The sequence below is a fragment of the Mauremys reevesii genome, linkage group 12 (assembly GCF_016161935.1).
Source record: "Mauremys reevesii isolate NIE-2019 linkage group 12, ASM1616193v1, whole genome shotgun sequence".
Classification (NCBI taxonomy): Eukaryota; Metazoa; Chordata; order Testudines; family Geoemydidae; genus Mauremys; species Mauremys reevesii.
This window is the reverse complement of record NC_052634.1, coordinates 18,170,343-18,188,364: the sequence shown is the minus strand read 5'-3', so window position 1 is coordinate 18,188,364 and position 18,022 is coordinate 18,170,343. Positions and strand designations below refer to the sequence as shown.

The 18,022-nt window shown below is 48.1% G+C and overlaps 1 protein-coding gene across 11 annotated transcripts in view; it reads right to left on the bottom strand.

Moving 5' to 3' along the window:
- The window catches only part of PKNOX2 (PBX/knotted 1 homeobox 2), a 655,223-nt gene that overhangs the window by 258,176 nt on the left and 379,025 nt on the right, over positions 1–18,022 (bottom strand). The window lies entirely within an intron of this gene.

The following is an 18,022-nucleotide window of genomic DNA, read 5'->3' as shown; positions in this document are numbered from 1 at the left end:
GAAACAAGAGTCACAACATTTACTCTTGATTTGCAAAGCAATGTTAAAATAAAGCAGATTTTATTGTCTGGCTCAGGGGTAGGCAACCTATGGCATGCGTGCCAAAGGCGGCACGCGAGCTGATTTTCAGTGGCACTCACAGTGCCTGTGAGTCCTGGCCACCAGTCCGGGAGGCTCTGCATTTTAATTTAATTTTAAATGAAGCTTCTTAAACATTTTAAAAACCTTATTTACTTTACATACAACAATAGTTTAGTTATATATTATAGACTTATAGAAAGAGACCTTCTAAAAACTTGAATGTATTACCGGCACACGAAACCTTAAATTAGAGTGAATAAATGAAGACTCAGCACAGCACTTCTGAAAGGTTGCTGACCCCTGGTCTAGCTACATAGAAGGTTTGTTGCTTAAAAAAAATCCCTGAAACTCTTCCAACTAATTTGTTATCCAAAGTACAGAGATTATTCACCTTTATTGCACCACTGAAAACCCCTTGCCACAGAGTGCCTGTTGTAGTAGGAACTGAATAGAAACCAGTTCCTTTGTCCAGTGCTGTGCTCTAACCAGGACATCAACTATCTCAAAGAACACTGAGCACCAGACAAAGCAAGCACAGCTTGACTGGGAACTTCACAGGCTTCCCTGCTTTGCCACTTCAGAGAGTGTGAAGTTGTGTAATTAAGCCCCTTTCACCTTTCCTGAAGTTAAAGCTAGGAGTTGCTTCCCCATCTTCCCTCAACAGGCTCTGGCTAGTCTATTACATTTCACACATGGAATGGGAGTCTCTCTGACCTGGTGGTTCACTTTTTTGAAGGTTTGCTCATTGTGGAAATCTGGCTGTCTTTTTGCTACTAAACATTTGAGAGCATGAAGATTTTGTAATTTTGTCTTACAATGGCAGACTTAGGATCAACCAGCTAATGGGCTGTTGATGGTAACTGTAATTATACAAGTATCAAAGTCTGTAGCCACAAAAACAACGAGGAGTCCAGTGGCACCTTAAAGACTAACAGATTTATTTGGGCATAAGCTCTCGTAGGTAAAAAACTCACTTCTTCAGATGCATGGAGTGAAAATTACAGATACAGGCATAAATATATATTGGCACGTGAGGAGAAGGGAGTTCACCTTACAAGTGGAGAACCAGTGTTGAAGGCCAGTTTAGTCAGAGTGGATGTTGCCCAAAGTTGACGTGGTCGCAGAGCCCCTATCATGCCGGTGAGACCATGGAAGAACTGTTGATGCCTGAATGTGCTTGCTAATGGCTGCCATCAGAGACCAGTGCCCGAGTGGGATGAGCGGTATTGGTACTGGGGCAATTGGTAGCATTGCCTGGGAGACCGGAGCCTGGATGGAGAGCGTTCCCATGTGGCAGGTGATGGGGATCTTCGATAAGAGGCCAACCGGTAGGAGGGTGAGTGGTGCCAGTAATATGGAGACTGACATCAATCTTTAGGCAAATTGCGCCTGGGTGGCAGTGACCATGATTGCAGTGCCAGTGACTGGAGGTGAGCCCCAGAGCATCTGGGCTGCGACTCCAGGGATTTGTGGTGCTGTGGTGGGGAGCGCTGTCTCATCTCAGAGGATTGTCGATGCTCCATTAACCCCGAGGAATCATGGCAGCTGGCTTGCCATCTTGGGGAGCCTTTGCTGCATCCTGCTGCCCCTGCTGTGTCAACAGCACTGGTGGAGGCCTTTGCTCTCTCTGTGCCAGGGAGGCCAGGACAGGTGCCAGTGCCAGCAAGGGCTTGGATCACATACCACTCCCCTAAGTCCAGGGGCGGTAGGTTTGTATAATTTTTGGTGGTGCCCAGAACAGGTCCAAGTCCCACCCCCCCCCACACCTTCCTTGTAAGCGGATATATATTTTTAAAAATAATTTTAAAATGTGAGTGCTCTGGAGTGGAGCTGGTTATGAGGGGTTTGGAGTGTGGGAGGGGCTCAGGGCTAGGGCAGAGGGTTGGGGTGTGGGGTGGTGAGGGCTCTGGCTGGTGGTGCGGGCTCTCGGGTGGGGTAGGGCTGAGGATGAGGAGTTTGGGATGCAGGAAGGCTGCCCTGGGCTGGAGCCAGAGAGGATGACTCCCACCAGCCCTCTCCCTGCTCCAGGAAAAGGGCTCCCCGTCCCTCCCAGCAGCATACTATCACTGCACATGCTCCATGATTCCCTCTGAGGTCCAGGAAGTCCCCTGCGGTGGGAGCCATCACATGTGCGCCTCGTCCCCTGCTGCTGCCCCTCACTGTAGCCTCACTGGGGGTGGGGCTGCCCCTTGCCCAGCATGGGGCAGGAGCAGTAACTGCGGGTGGGGGGGCCCCCTGTGCAGTTGGAGGGGCCCACCCAAAAAGGGAAGGGTCTGAGGTGGAAGGGCAGGGTCAGGGTCAGCCTACCCTGGCACTAGTGTATGGGGGGGGGCAGCCTACCCTGGCACTATTGGATGGGGGCACTAGGACCCTGCGGCAGCAGTTTATGCCGGGAGCCAGCAGAGCAGAGCGCGCGCAGCACAGAGCTGTAGGGGGGAGCCACTGGCTTGAGGTAGGGACGCTCTGGGGACCGGGGGAGGCATGAGGGGCAGCAAGTGGGGGCCGGGGGACATTTGGGAGAGGCGCGCAGGGGCAGCAGGTGGGGCCGGGGGAGAGACGTGGCCCCAGAAAATGGTGGAGCCGGGCCTCCGGGCACTGAATATTGCTGGAGCCCAGGCACCACGGGCCCATATAACTCGCTGACTCTGCCTGAGTCGGTGATGGCCCTTTCAAGGGGCTCAGAGCCCCAACTGGAGAGGCGCACATTTGTGACTCCAGAGTGGCTGGGTGGGCCAAACTAGGTCCCTTGCCCAAAGACCTTTGGGCCTTTTTGGCTGCTGCCAGGGAGCTGTCCTTCCGCACATTGTTTTTAGGCACCAGAGATGTTGATCAGTGGCGGATTGAGCCCAGTGCCGGGGGTGCAGTACACACTGATGCCGAGGTACTTGCTGATTCTTGGTGGGAGGGCTCGGATGCTGGGCGAAGGGCTGACTCCATTAGGAGAGCTCTGAGACAGATATCCCGCTCCTTCTGAGTTCATGGCCAAAAGTTCTTACAAATGCAGCACTTCTCCTTGATCATAGAATCACAGAGTTGGAAGGGACCTCAGGAGGTCATCTAGTCCAACCCCCTGCTCAAAGCAGGACCAGTCCCCAACTAAATCATCCCAACCAGGGCTTTGTCAAGCCTGACCTTAAAAACTGCTAAGGAAGGAGATTCCACCACTTCCCTAGGTAACCCATTCCAGTGCTTCACCACTCTCCTAGTGAAAAAGATTTTCCTAATATCCAACCTAAACCTTCCCCACTGAAACTTGAGACCATTACTCCTTGTTCTGTCATCTGCTACCACTGAGAACAGTATTTGGAATCCCCTTTCAGTCTTTGGAATCCCCCAAGCAGCTATCAAATCCCCCCTCATTCTTCTCTTCTGCAGACTAAATAATCCCAGTTCCCTCAGCCTCTCCTCACAAGTCATATGCTCCAGTCTCCTAATTATTGTTGTTGCCCTCCGCTGGACTCTTTCCAATTTTTCCACATCCTTCTTGTAGTGCGGGGCCCAAAACTGGATACACTACTCCAGATGAGGCCTCATCAACGCTGAATAGAGGGGAATGATCACATCCCTCAATCTGCTGGCAATGCTCCTACTTATACAGCCCAAAATGCTGTTAGCCATTTTGGCAACAAGGGCACACTGTTGACTCATATCCAGCTTCTCGTCCACTGTAATCCCCAGGTTCTTTTCTGCAGAAATGCTGCCAAGCTAGTAGCAGTACTAGCAGCCTGTAGCAGTACATGGGATTATTCCATCCTAAGTGCAGGACTATGCACTTGTCCTTGTTGAACCTCATCAGATTTCTTTTGACCCAATCCTCTAATTTGTCTAGATCCCTCTGTATCCTATCCCTACCCTCCAGAGTATCTACCACTCCTCCCAGTTTAGTGTCATCTGCAAACTTGCTTAGGGTGCAATCCACGCCATCCTCCAGATCATTAATGAAGATATTGAACAAAACCAGCACCAGGACCGACCCTTGGGGCACTCCGCTGCCAACTAGAGATGGAGCCATTGATCATTACCCGTTGAGCCTGATGATCTAGCCAGCTTTCTATCCACCTTATAGACCATTCATCCATCCCATGCTTCTTTAAGTTTAACTTGATGTGAGATTCACCCAAACACTTGAGACAACTGCTGTGGAGATCGCTAACAGGCATAGGCCTGATACAGTCCGTGCAGGGCTTGAACCCGGGGAACCGGGCCATGCCCCACCAGGTGCAAATTCCCTCTAGGACTCTAATTACTAATTGTCTGCAACTATAACTAACTATTAAGCACAATTACAACTATTTATAAAGCCCTAAGGCTGAATGGCTCTTAAGGCAAGAAAAACCGCTAACCACTTGTGAAACAAGGGAAAGAGGCACTCTGACTAATCACCACGGGCAGTAAGAAGGAATTGAGAGGGTGCAGCATGAGCACGGCACTCCAGAGGGTGCCACAGCTGGCCATACAGATACCGCTGAGGCAAAAGTCACTGACAACCGCGCACATGGGTGCATGCACACCTAGAATGGAATCGACACGATCAAGCACTCAAAGAAGAACTTTTAGTGCATGTCAGCAGAGTCCGCATAGGCCTGTTAGTGCATGACATTGAGGGATGGCAGATTTTACAGCCCTCCAGTATCCACTAAACCACTGTGTAAACAAGCTCTAAATCTTCTCTTGAATAAAACTAAATAGATTGAGCTTCTTCAACCTCTCACTGTGATGCACGTTTTCCAGACCTTGATTCAATCCTGTCATTCTTTTCTGAATCCTTTTCAATTTTGTCAACATTCTTTTTGAAATGTGGACATAGGACCTCACAGACTTTAAGGTTAGAAGGGACCATCATGATCATCTAGTCTGACCTCCCGCACATTGCAGGCCATACAGGACATAATGTTCCAGCATACTTGGGCCAGTATCATATGCACCAATGGCATGTACCTTATTACTCCTACTCAATGCTTATATACACACACAAGGATTGCTGGGCTCTTTTGTCTACCACTTCACACTGGGAACTCTTGTCACTTGGTTATTCATCTTGACTTCTGTGTCCTTTTCAGAGTCACTGCTTTCCAGAATACAGTTTCCCCAGCCTGTAAGTGTGTTTCACATCTTTGTTTCTTAGATATACAATCTAGCATGTAGCTGTATTAAAATGTATGTTGTTCAAATGAGCCCATCCTACCAAGTGATCAAGATCACTGAGGAATGGACCTGTCCTAAACATTATTCATTGCTCTTTGAGTCAGCTACAAACTTTATTAGCAATGCGTTTATTTTTTCTTTATATCATTGCTAACATTTTAATATCAGTGGCTGATAATGTATCTTTGTGGGATCCCACTAGAAACTCTCATTGGACAATTACTTTGCAATCTACCAGTTAACTAGTTTTTAATCCATCTACTATGTGCTATATTAATTTTGTTATATAATTTTTAATAAGAATGTCAGGTGGTAATAAGGCAAGTGTTTAACAGAAGTCCAGGTGTATTAAGTCAACACAAGTTACCTCTATCAACCAGACTTGTGATCTCATTAAAGAATTTCAGGTTTGCTTGACAAGTCTTATTTGCCATGAAAACATATTGATTGGCATTAATTATTTTTTCATCTATTAGTTCCTTATTGATTGAGTCCCATCTCAGTCATGGCATTATATGGCCCAGAATCCACGTCAGGTGAACTAGTCTATCATTACCCCTTTATTGTTTTTAAATACTGATACGTTAATTTTCTTCCTCTCTCCTGGAATTTCCCCAGCATTCTAAAATTTATTAAAATTTTAGAACTCCTCAGCTAGCTCCCACAAAGCTCTTTGGTCCACATGTTTAACTTTTATAGATGCTGTTTCAGTTTTCTTTCCTGCAATATTTTTATAAAACTCTTATTTTCCATAATTCTACTACCTATGGATTTTTCATTGGTACCTTTAATTTCTCTTATCAATTGTTGGCATTTCTTAACTACCAATATATACTGTGTTGTCATCTTCATATTTTTTCCATTTGTCATAGAATGAATTTTACTTTGTTATTGCTGCTTCATTTCCCTTCTAAACTAGGACTTTGATTTTTATTTTTTAAGACTCATGCAGCCTCCTTCAGTTTTGAAACTGTAGCTTTTCAAAAATAACCTAGTCAAGTGTTCTTAAACAATTCCCAATTCTAGTGCCATTTGTTTCTATTTACTTTTTTTTCGCCTTGTCAATTTTGCTCACACATACCTTTAGCTTTTGGAAACTAGCTCTTTTCAATCACCAAGTATTTAGTACTGAGTGTGTCTGTGTTCTGCTTGCAGCTAGGCAACCACTAATTTTTAGTTCAGTGATCAATTCATTTATATCCAGCAGAATGAGATCCAATAGAGAGTGTGGGGGTGCATGGAATCAGAAAGCAATGGGTAAGTGTTCATATAAGCCTGGCACTGCAACATAACAAGGTAATCTTCTATTGCTCTGACTTCTCCTTTAGTGCAGATCATCCAAACCCACATACCCCAGATTGCAAAAATATGTCTCCCTTCTCTTCAATGTCCACACTTTTTCAAAATTTTCTTGATCTGCCTTGGGATTTTTCTAGTTCCTCCCTAAGGACAGACAACATACTTTTTAGCAGAAAAAGAAGTTGAAATGTATATTTTGGATCCTTGATTTGATAGAATCATAGAAGATTAGGGTTGGAAGAGACCTCAGGAGGTCATCTATTCCAACCTCTTGCTCAAAGCAGGACCAACCCCAACCAAATCATCCCAGCCAGGGTTCTGTCAAGCTGGGCCTTAAAAACCTCTAATAATGGAGATTCCACCACCTTCCTAGGTAACCCATTCCAGTGCTTCACCACTTTCCTAGTGAAGTAGTTTTTCCTAATATCCAACCTAGATCTCCCCCCTTCAACTTGAGACCATTACTCTTTGTTCTGTCATCTGCCACCTCTGAGAACAGCTGAGCTCCATCCTCTTTGGCCCAGTCCTCCAACTTGTCTAGGTCACTGTGGACCCTATCCCTACCCTCCACCATATCTACCTTCCCCCGAGCTTAGTGTCATGCACGGACTTGCTGAGGGTGCAATCCATTTCATCATCCAGATCATTAATGAAGATGTTGAACAAAACTGGCCCCAAGACCGACCCCTGGGGCACTCTGCTTGATACCGGCTGCCAATTAGACACTGAGCCATTGATCTCTACCCATTGAGCCCAACTATTTAGCCAGCTTTCTATCCACCTTATAGTCCATTCATCCAATCCATACTTCGTTAACTTGCTGGCAAGAATACAGCGGGATACCATATCTAAAGCTTTGCTAAAGTCAAGATAAATCACATCCACTGCTTTCGCCATATTGACAGAGCTAGTTATCTCATCACAGAAGGCAATCAAGTTGGTCAGGCATGACTTGCCCTTGGTGAATCCATGTTGACTGTTCCTGGTCACCTTGCTCTCCTCCAAGTGCTTCAAAATGGATTCCTTAAGGACTTTATATATATGGCATTTTAAGGTCATACCCTGGGAAGGTTAAATGACTAGAGACCCAAGTATCAACCCTGCGTTGCATCAGAAAAAATGAAGACTTTCTGGATAGAAGTCAGCATTTGGTACTGTAGGCACAGCATGCTGAAGAATCAGAGGGCAGATGAGAACGGGGAAGAAAATTGCCAGCATGTGACCTCCAGAAGAAGAAAGAGGAGAACACATGTACCCTCAATGCAGATAGAGGTAAAAAACCATTTTCAGGCTCTCTGCACAGGTACTATGGTGGAGAATGGTTTGGAAGAGTCATCTGAGGGAAGGGATCAGAAGGAGACCCCATTGACCAGAAGGCATGGGATTCATGGTCTTAGAGATGGGGGTTCCATGACCACCACTCCGAAGAGGAGATGGGTGGTGGTGGTCGGGGACTCCCTCCTAAGGGGGACGGATTCAGCCATCTGCTGTACAGACTGGGAAAGTCGAGAAGTGTGCTGCTTGCCTGGAGCTAGAATTCAGGATGTGACGGAGTGTCCGCCGAGACTGAACAAGCCCCCTTTCCTACTTCTCTACGTGGTCACCAACGATACTGCTAAGAATGACATTGAGCAGGTCACTGCAGACTACGTGGCTCTGGGAAGAAGGATAAAGGAGTTTGAGGCACAGGTCATGTTCTCATTCATCCTCCCTGTTGAAGGAAAAGGCCCAGGTAGGGACCATCGAACTGTGGAGGTAAATGTGTGGTTGTGCAGGTGGTGTCAGAGAGAGGGCTTTGGATTCTTTGACCATGGGATGTTATTCCAGGAAGAAGGATTGCTAGGAAGAGATGGCATCCACCTAACGAAGAGGGGGAAGAGCAGCTTTGCAGGCAGGCTTGCTAACCTAGTGAGGAGGGCTTTAAACTAGGTTTGCCAGGGGATGGAGACCTAAGCCCTGAGGTAAGTGGGAAAGTGGGATACTGGGAGGAAACACAAGGAGGAGGGTGCAACATGAGAGGCCTCCTGATTCATACTGAGAAAGTAGGCCAATCAGATAGATAAGATAGTTATCTTATGTGCCTGTGCATGAATGCAAGAAGCCTGGGAAACAAGCAGGAGGAATTGGAAGTCCTGGCACAGTCAAGGATGTGATTGGAATAACAGAGACTTGGTGGGGTAACTCACATGACTGGAGCACTGTCATGGATGGTATAAACTGTTCAGGAAGGACAGGCAGGGGAGAAAAGGTGAAGGAGTTGCACTGTATGTAAGAGAACAGTATAATTGCTCAGAGCTCCAGTATGAAACTGGAGAAAAGCCTGTTGAGAGTCTTTGGGTTAAGTTTAGAGGCAAGAGCAACAAGGGAGATGTCATGGTGGGCATCTGCTATAGACCACTAGACCAGGAGGATGAGGTAGATGAGGCTTTCTTTGGACAACTAACAGAATTTTCCAGATCACAGGCCCTGTTTCTCATGGGGGACTTCAACCACCCTGACATCTGCTGGGAGAAGAATACAGCAGTGCACAGACAATCAAGGACATTTTTGGAGAGTGTTGGGGACAACTTTGTGATGTAAGTGCTGGAGGAATCAACTAGGGGTTGTGCTCCTCTTTACCTGCTTCTCACAAACAGGGAAGACTTGGTAGGGGAAGTAGAAGTGGGTGGCAGCCTGGGCAGCAGTGACCATGAGATAGTAGAGTTCAGGATCCTGGCACAAGGAAGAAAGGAGAGCAGCAGAATACGGACCCTGGACTTCAGAAAAGCAGACTTTGACTCCTGTAGGGAACTGATAGGCAGGAACCCCTGGGAGGCTAATATGAGGGGGAAAGGAGTCCAGGAGAGCTGGCTTATTGAGGGTGCAGGAACAAACCATCCCAATGTGCAGAAAGAATAGCAAATATGGCAGGTGACCAGCTTGGGTTAACAGAGAAATCTTCAGTGAGCTTCAACACAAAAAGGAAGCTTATAACAAGTGGGAACTTGGACAGATGACTAGGGAGGAGTATAAAAATATTGCTCGAGCATGCGGGGAGTAATCAGGAAGGCCAAAGCACAGTTGGAGTTGCAGCTAGCAAGGGATGTGAAGGGTACCAAGAAGAGTTTCTACAGGTATGTTAGCAACAAGATGAAGGTCAGGGAAAGTGTAGGACCCTTTACTGACTGGGGGAGGCAACCTAGTAACAGATGATGTGGAAAAAGCTGAAGTACTCAATGCTTTTTTTGCCTCAGTCTTCACAGACAAAGCCCTGGCTGGGATGATTTAGTTAGGATTGGTCCTGCTTTAGGATTGGTCCTCGTGGGAAGGGGTAGCTCAGTGGTTTGAGCATTGGTTTGCTCAACGTAAGGTTATGAGTTCAAGCCTTGAGGGGTCCACTTAGGGATCTGAAGCAAAAATCAGTACTTGGTCCTGCCTCCTGAAGACAGAGGGCTGGACTCAATGACCTTTCAAGGTCCCTTCCAGTTATAAGAGCTAGGTATGTCTCCAATTCTTTTTTTTTTTTTTGAGCAGGGAGTTGGACTAGATGACCTCCTGAGGTCTCTTCCAACCCTAATCTTCTACGATTCTATATATAGTATATGGCACTTATCAAATGTAGGTACAGCCTAAGTGTGCACCTTTACAGTTCTCTGCGGGTGTTTATTGCAGCATAACTTGAAAATGGGAAATCTCATGGTTTTGATGGTTTGTGTCTGAGTTCTTGCAAATATATGAAAGAGTATGCAAATGTGTAATATACTAGTGTGTGTGTTTGGGTTTTTTTGTCAGTGGATGTAGAAAGGTATTCACTCCCCTCAGGAAATTATACAGGCTCCAGCCAATATGCTACTTTCTGTGTGTCAGCGAAGCACTTCAGACCATGTGCCTAATAATCCTAGTTCTGCACCCCGACCCCATGCTGCACCCCTCACCCTCTTGCACCCCACACACCAACTCCCTTCCCTGAGCCCCCTGCCGCATTCTGCACCCCTCCTGCACCCCAATTCCCTGCCCTGAGCCCCCTGCCGCACCCTGCACACCTCCTGCACCTCAACTCCCTGCCCTGAGCCCCTGCCACACCCTGCACCCTTTGTGCACCTCCTGGGGCAGCGTTGGGGTGGGGACTTCGGGGAAGGGGTTGGAATGGGGCAGGGAAGGGGTGGGCCTAATGGAAGGGGTGGAGTCGGGGAGGGCCAGAGGCAGCGAGGGGTGTGTGTCAGTGATGCGCCCCTCGGGTCAATGCACTAGTCCTCATGTGGCCCTCATGGTCATTTGAGTTTGAGACCCCTGGTCTAGACACACATTGAGGTTTATGAGCCTGCTATCATCTCCATGCTAATGTGCATTGTCCCTTAGCTAAAATTCCCACAGCATAAACTCACCAACACTATTTGGCAGACTAAGCAGAGAGACCAAAAATGACCTGGGACATGGGGACTGAACTTCCTCTGTGATCCCTAGAGATTCCCCCCAGATCAGAGCTTGGCAAGCTGGCAGGCTAGTACGTGGGTGAAGCTTGCTCTGATGCTGCATTGTAGATAAGCAGAGGGATTCATTCACAAGTGCTGCATGAGCACATCCACAGAATGTTTTTTTAAGTCAAAGTTTATGGCTATATGCAAATCAGTCAGAAATAGGCAAATCAGACAATTCAATAATTTGCATAAAATGTCACATGGAGTTACACAAAACTTGGCAACTATGTCTATGCAGCTAATTTAGCTATGCATGTATGGACAGCATGGGCACCTTCACTCCAGTGTTGGGAAATGTGCTGCAAAGATCCATACACAGTACAGAAATTCAGACTCTAGGTAGGGCTAAGGACTCAGTTCCACAGTCAGAGCCTAAATTACAACCATTTTACAGTAGGCCTAAGTATAGATAATTGAGGAATTTGCATGAGAGACACTGTGATGTAATGGTTGACACATGAGTCTATTATCTTAGGGATCAGGGCTCTTTTCCTGAGACTGGCACAAAATTCCAATGGAGCTTGGGCAATTAACCTCAATGCATTGGAAAATAAGGATAATGGTAGAGACTTTTCCCTTTGGGGTAGTGGTGAGTGCTCTAAATAAATAAATCTTGTGAAGTGCATTAATCATAATATTCAATCAAAATTAGCTCTCTCATGGTAGAAACCTCATTACCAATCAGAATTCTTTCCTCAGCAGTATTATCTAATGCTAAAAGTCATTGCAGAAACATTCCATTAGCTGTCTGGAAAGAATTAATGTAATCATAGATTATAGGAATAACCATAGGGACCATCGGTTGGACCCCCAGCACTCTTCAAGATGGCTCGCCACACTGTCTCCACTGAAGCTGCATTTAACCTGCTCCTGAATCTCTGAAGTGATAATACCTCAATCACCTCCTTTAGGAGTCTGTTTCACTGCCACTTTCTCTTACTGTTAAAAAAAACTTTCCTGAAGAAACCTTTTTTTTTTTTTTTAGCTTCAGACCAATGTTCCCTAACTGAATAACTTTCACTCCCTTCTTTTAAAGTAACTGAAGTAAAAGTAAAGCGGGAGTGGCGATGATTCCTTTTACAGGTAAAGTTGAACAACAATTTTCACTCTAACCTTTGTGGCAAACCCAGGCCAAATGGCTACAAAGGGGGGGGTAGCAATTAGTCCCAGGGGGGTTAAAAGGCTTCTCCTTATCCATTGAGGAGAGGCAGCTGTGAGAAATTAGGTTCAGCTGGAACAAGGGTTACCAGGGAACTAATGTGGTTCAGCTGGCCCCAATTGCTGGTGACCTTTTTAAACCCTCCCTGGCAGGGAAACAGGAGGGGAGTGGGAGAAGCAGAGAAGCAGCCAGCAAATAGGTGCAGCAAGGCTCTGCCCTCTTCCTGCAAGGAAGACTGCACTCTGTCCCCAGAAGGGGAGAAAAACAGCAAGGGGCTGACTGAGAGGAGGATCAGCCAGACCCTGCGCGACTGGGAAGGCTTTTACTTTGCCCAAGCCTGTGTCCCCAAGGCAAAAAGGGACTGAGCCAGCTGGGGAGAAGCAGGTACTTTGCCACACGTGGTGTCAGGAGTGGGATGTGATAGTGAGTGTGGCTCTGTGGCAAGCCACCTCAGGGCAAGGTAAATCACAAAAAAAAAAAAAAAAATTAAGTTATTTTAAAAAATGGAGGATGTTGTGAAGGCGCTGTTACAGGCCACTGCAGCCCAGCAAGAGGCTACCAGGGTACAGGCGGCGGCCCAGCAAGAGGCAGTGCGTGTCCAACAGGAGACCAACCAGCTGCTGATGAACCAGGCGGCCCAAGATCGAGCCACCCTGAATGAAGTGGTGAACCAGCTGAAAGCCCTGGCCACGCTGACGCATGGGGCCCAGGGGACCCGGCTGCGCAACTATTTACAGAAGATGACTACAGATGACGATATAGAGGCATATCTCCTCGCATTCGAGAGGACGGCACTGCGGGAGGCCTGGCCCCAAGACCAGTGGGCAGGCCTCCTGGCCCCATTCCTGTGTGGGGAGGCCCAGAAGGCCTACTTTGACTTGACCGCAGATGCAGCTATGGATTACCCCCAGCTGAAGGCGGAAATCCTGGCAAGGACAGGCGTGACGCCAGCCATGAGGGCCCAGCGCTTCCATGAGTGGAAATACCGGGATGACAAAGCACCAAGGTCCCAGCTATTTGACCTGATACACCTCGCCCGGAAGTGGCTCCGCCCTGAGACCCATGGGCCAGAGAAGGTAGTGGAAATCCTGGTATTGGACAGGTACATGAGGGGGTTGCCGCCAGACATACGAGGGTGGGTCTGCCAAAATGATCCCTCCTCTTGTGATGAACTAGTTGCTCGTAGAGAAACACTTGGCAGCCAAGAACTTTCTCGGACCACCGAGGAAGGGAGGCGCCAGAATCGGAGACCAGTCTCTGCGCCGAGGCGGTTTGCCCTAACGCCAGGCCGGACAATGGAGGAGGAAGGAGGCGGGAGAGCAGCCGGCAGTCCCGGAGAGGCTGGAGGACTGGGGAGAAAGACTGGGGATAAATCCCAGCAGCCCGAAAAATAGGGGCTGCCGATGCTATGCCTGTGGCGATTGGGGCATATTGCTGCCCAATGCCCAAATCTAGGAGAGCCTATGCAGTGTGAACTGGGAGATATAGGGGACTATGTGATCTAATAAGTCTGGTTGGATGGTCCGCATAGATACACTAGGCCTGTTAAGATGAACGGTATAGAGACCACGGCATTAATTGACTCGGGAAGTGCAGTCACATTAGTCTCGGGAAGCTGGTCAGGCAGGACCAACTATCCCGAATATCCTGTGTGCATGGGGATGTCAACTATTATCCAACCATCCCGTAAGCATAGAAGTTCTCGGAAACCCCACTAAGTTGACAGTGGGAGTAGTTCCGAAACTCTGTCCTTATCGGACGAGATTTCCCGGGTTTGATGGCCTACTCCCGGGGTAGAAGAAAATAATGACCCTGGGACCCAAGGCATGGTCCAGATAGGGGACCCTTCCCCAGCCTTCCATGAGTTTAGCCAGGATTTGTTCTCCCGCCTGGGAAGCCCAGGAAGACTCGGAGGCGGAGGGCGGATAAAAGGAGGGGGACGAGGATCCTGACCCAGTGCCAGAAGTCTACGCTGGCAGGGGAAAGAAGGGGCTCGGCTGACAGCGGGACTGGGTCGGCCATCCACAACCCTATCGTTGGGCCTGGTTCCCCAGGGGCTGTCCCCGAGGAGACGGAGGTAGACCCCCCAGAATTTGGTCAAATGGGGGAATTTTGGTCAGGATCAGGCCAATGATCCCATATACCACAATATTCACAAGGAGGTAGTCGAGGTAAATGGGGTCCCAGTGGAGGGGAGAGTTAAGGGTCCAGGGCCATATTACATGATTAAGGGAGATCTGCTATATAGAGTAGTCCGGGTCCAAGACCAAGTTATAGAACAACTCTTGGTCCCCCGAAAGCATCAGAGGGCGGTAATGGATCTGGCCCACAGTCATCTGTTCGGGGCCCATCTAGGGGTAGATAAGACCCTTGATCGGATCCTACAGAGGTTTTTTTGGCCTGGCATTTATGCGGCCGTCCGGCGATATTGTACCTCCTGTCCGAATGCCAAATACATGGGCCCGACCATACTTAAGGGCCCCTTTGGTACCTCTGCCAATTATCGAGGTTCCATTTGAGCGAATAGCTATGGACATTGTAGGGCCATTGGAGAAGTCAGCCCCATCAGTACATTCTGGTAGTGCTAGATTATGCCACCCGGTACCCGAGGCACGGAATACCATGTCCAAGACTATAGCCAAAGAATTGGTCCAAATTTTTTCCAGAGTAGGAATACCTAAGGAGATCCTGACAGACCAAGGGACCCCCTTTGTGTCTAAACTGATGAAGGACCTATGTACCATGCTCCATATACGGACCCTTAGGGTCTACCATCCCCAGACCGACGGCCTTGTTGAACGTTTTAATAGGACATTGAAAAACATGTTACGGAAAGTGATTAGTCGTGACGGGAAAGACTGGGATGCCCTCCTGCCTTATGTCCTGTTTGCTGTACGGGAGGTTCCTCAGGCTTCCACTGGATTCTCCGCTGTTATATGGTCGCCACCCCAGGGCATACTGGATCTGGCTAAAGAAGACTGGGAAGAACAGCCGAACCTGGGGAGAAGCGTTGTGGAACATGTGCTGGAGATGAAAGACAGAATAGCCAGTCGCTCCTTGTGCGCGAACACATGGAGAAGGCCCACTACAATCGTCACGCGAGGACCCGGAAGTTCCAGGTAGGGGACAGGGTGATGGTGCTCATACCCACAGCGGAGAGCAAGCTCCTGGCCAGGTGGCAGGGGCCAGATGAGGTAATAGAGGCTATAGGAGAAGTCGACTATAAGGTCCGACAGCCAGGTCGCGAAGCTGGAGCAGATCTACCATATAAATCTGTTGAAACCGTGGCAGGATAGAGAAACTCGGGTGGTTGCGATGGGGGCACCATCCCCAACAAACAACCAGCCCGACCCGGTGGGAATATCCTCGGAGTTGACTCCGGACCAACGGTCAGAAGTGATCAGCCTGATAGAACGCAACCAGGATGTGTTCTCGGAAAAACCAGGCAGGGCGACTGAGGTTCACCATCACATCTTCACAGAGCGGTGAACATCAAGCCATACCGGATCCCGGAGGCCAAGAGAGAAGAGATTAGGAGAGGTCAGGAAGATGCTGGCCTTAGGAGTCATCGAAGAATCTCATAGTCAATGGTCCAGTCCCGTGGTTTTAGTGCCTGAGATTCTGCAATGACTTCCGCAAGCTGAATGAGGTGCGCATACCCTATACCCAGGATAGATGAGCTGATTGACCGGTTGGGGAAGGCACGGTTTATGTTACCAAGGGCTATTGGCAGATCCCTGGCCAAGGCCGACAAGGAGAAGACGGCCTTTGCAACTCCAGAAGGACTATATCAGTACACTGTTCTCCACCTTCCAACGGCTAATGGACAAACTGTGCAGCCTATCTCGACATGGAGAAGGTGGAAGCAGTCCTGGACACCCTGAGGAAGGCAGGACTGACTGCAAATCCGTCCAAATGTTCTATCGGGTTAGCGGAGGCTAAGTACCTTGGGTATATAGTGGGAGGCGTGGTGAAGCCCCAACTCAACAAGTTGGAAGCTATACAGAAGTGGCCCGACCACTCCGGAAAAAACAGGTCAGAGCGTTCCTGGGACCGGTTCATTCCCACTTCGCCACCAGGGCATGCCCGTTAACAGACCTAACCAAAGCTCGGGGCCCAGACATAGTAAATGGTCTGCTGCAGCAGAAGCCGCTTTGCCGATCTGAGGACGGCCCTTTGCACAGACCCGTACTAATAGCTCCGGACTGGGAAGGAGTTTATCCCGGATGCCTCGGAAGTAGGGCTGGACAAATGGTTGGAGATGACGAACACCCCATCCTCTTCCTCAGTAGGAAGCTCCTACCAGTGGAGAAGGAATGCCTGGCAGTAAAGTGGGCCATAGAAAGCCTCCGCTACTATCTACTTGGTGGTGACGGACCATGCCCCTTTGCAGTGGATGCACCAAAACAAGGACAAAATAACAAGATGGTTTCTGACCCAACATGGCAATGCAGATGGCCTGTCAAGGTGCACTGCTTTCAGTGTTGAGCAGGGGAAACCCAGGCCAAATGGCTACAAAGGGTAGCAATTAGTCCCAGGGGTTAAAAGGCTTCTCCTTATCCATTGAGGAGAGGCAGCTGTGAGAAATTAGGTTCAGCTGGAACAAGGGTTACCAGGGAACTAATGTGGTTCAGCTGGCCCCAATTGCTGGTGACAAACAGGAGAGTGGGAGAAGCAGAGAAGCAGCCAGCAAATAGGTGCAGCAAGGCTCTGCCCTCTTCCTGCAAGGAAGACTGCACTCTGTCCCCAGAAGGGGAGAAAAACAGCAAGGGGCTGACTGAGAGGATCAGCCAGACCACTTTGCCCAAGCCTGTGTCCCCAAGGCAAAAAGGGACTGAGCCAGCTGGGGAGAAGCAGGTACTTTGCCACACCTTCTATTTGCTCATACCTTTCCAAACCTTTTGGGCTCAACTTGTCCAGGCTTGCTCTTTGCCTGAAAGTGAGGTTTTTATACAAATAAAAATTTGAGCTAAATTAGTTCTGCTATTTTATGAATGAGAAGAATAAAAAAATATAATGTTCCTATTTTTTTTAAAAAAAGTCCTTATGACTTTTCTTGAACAGCTCTGCAGCCAAAAGTGTCTGGGGATGAAGTAGAAAATTAGCCAGGAAATATCCCTTACTGAAGAGAAGAGCCTATGGCAAATACAAAATGTGGAGAAGAGCCCTAACTGAGAAGAGCGTCTGGTGAAAAGTTCTTATCACTATCAGAAAACCTCACACTACTGCAGTACACTTTTTTGGGAGGCTTAGAAAGTGCAGCTGTGAGGAAGCACAGATATGTGCCTAACTCCTCTTGTTCCTAGTCAAGTGCAAAAGAGTTGAAAGAGAATTCTTACACACATCTTATGGTGCACAGGCAGGATGCTATGGGAAATGTGCAGCTCCTACAGTTCACAAAAGAGATGTCTTCCCTCTTGCAGATTTCCTGTGTTGCACAGAAGCAAGGCTCCATCTAGTGTGTCCCTTTAAGGTGCATTGAAGAGGCTAATTATGTGTAGTGTAGATAAATAGATAGGCTCTGCAAACACCAGGGAGTTAGTCCTTAACAAAAAATAAAATAAATAAGGCTGGAATGCACTGCCAGTACTGTCACCTATAAGTGTACTCATAGTGCTGGTACTCAATATTAAAAATACCAGAATACAGCAAAAAAGATGCCAGAACTGACATGATTTGAACCGTGGCACACACTACACCAGGGGTAGGCAACCTATGGCACGCGTGCTGAAGGCGGCATGCAAGCTGATTTTCAGTGGCACTCACACTGCCCAGGTCCTGGCCACCAGTCCGGAGGGCTCTGCATTTTAATTTAATTTTAAATGAAGCTTCTTAAACATTTTAAAAGCCTTATTTACTTTACATACAACAACAGTTTCAT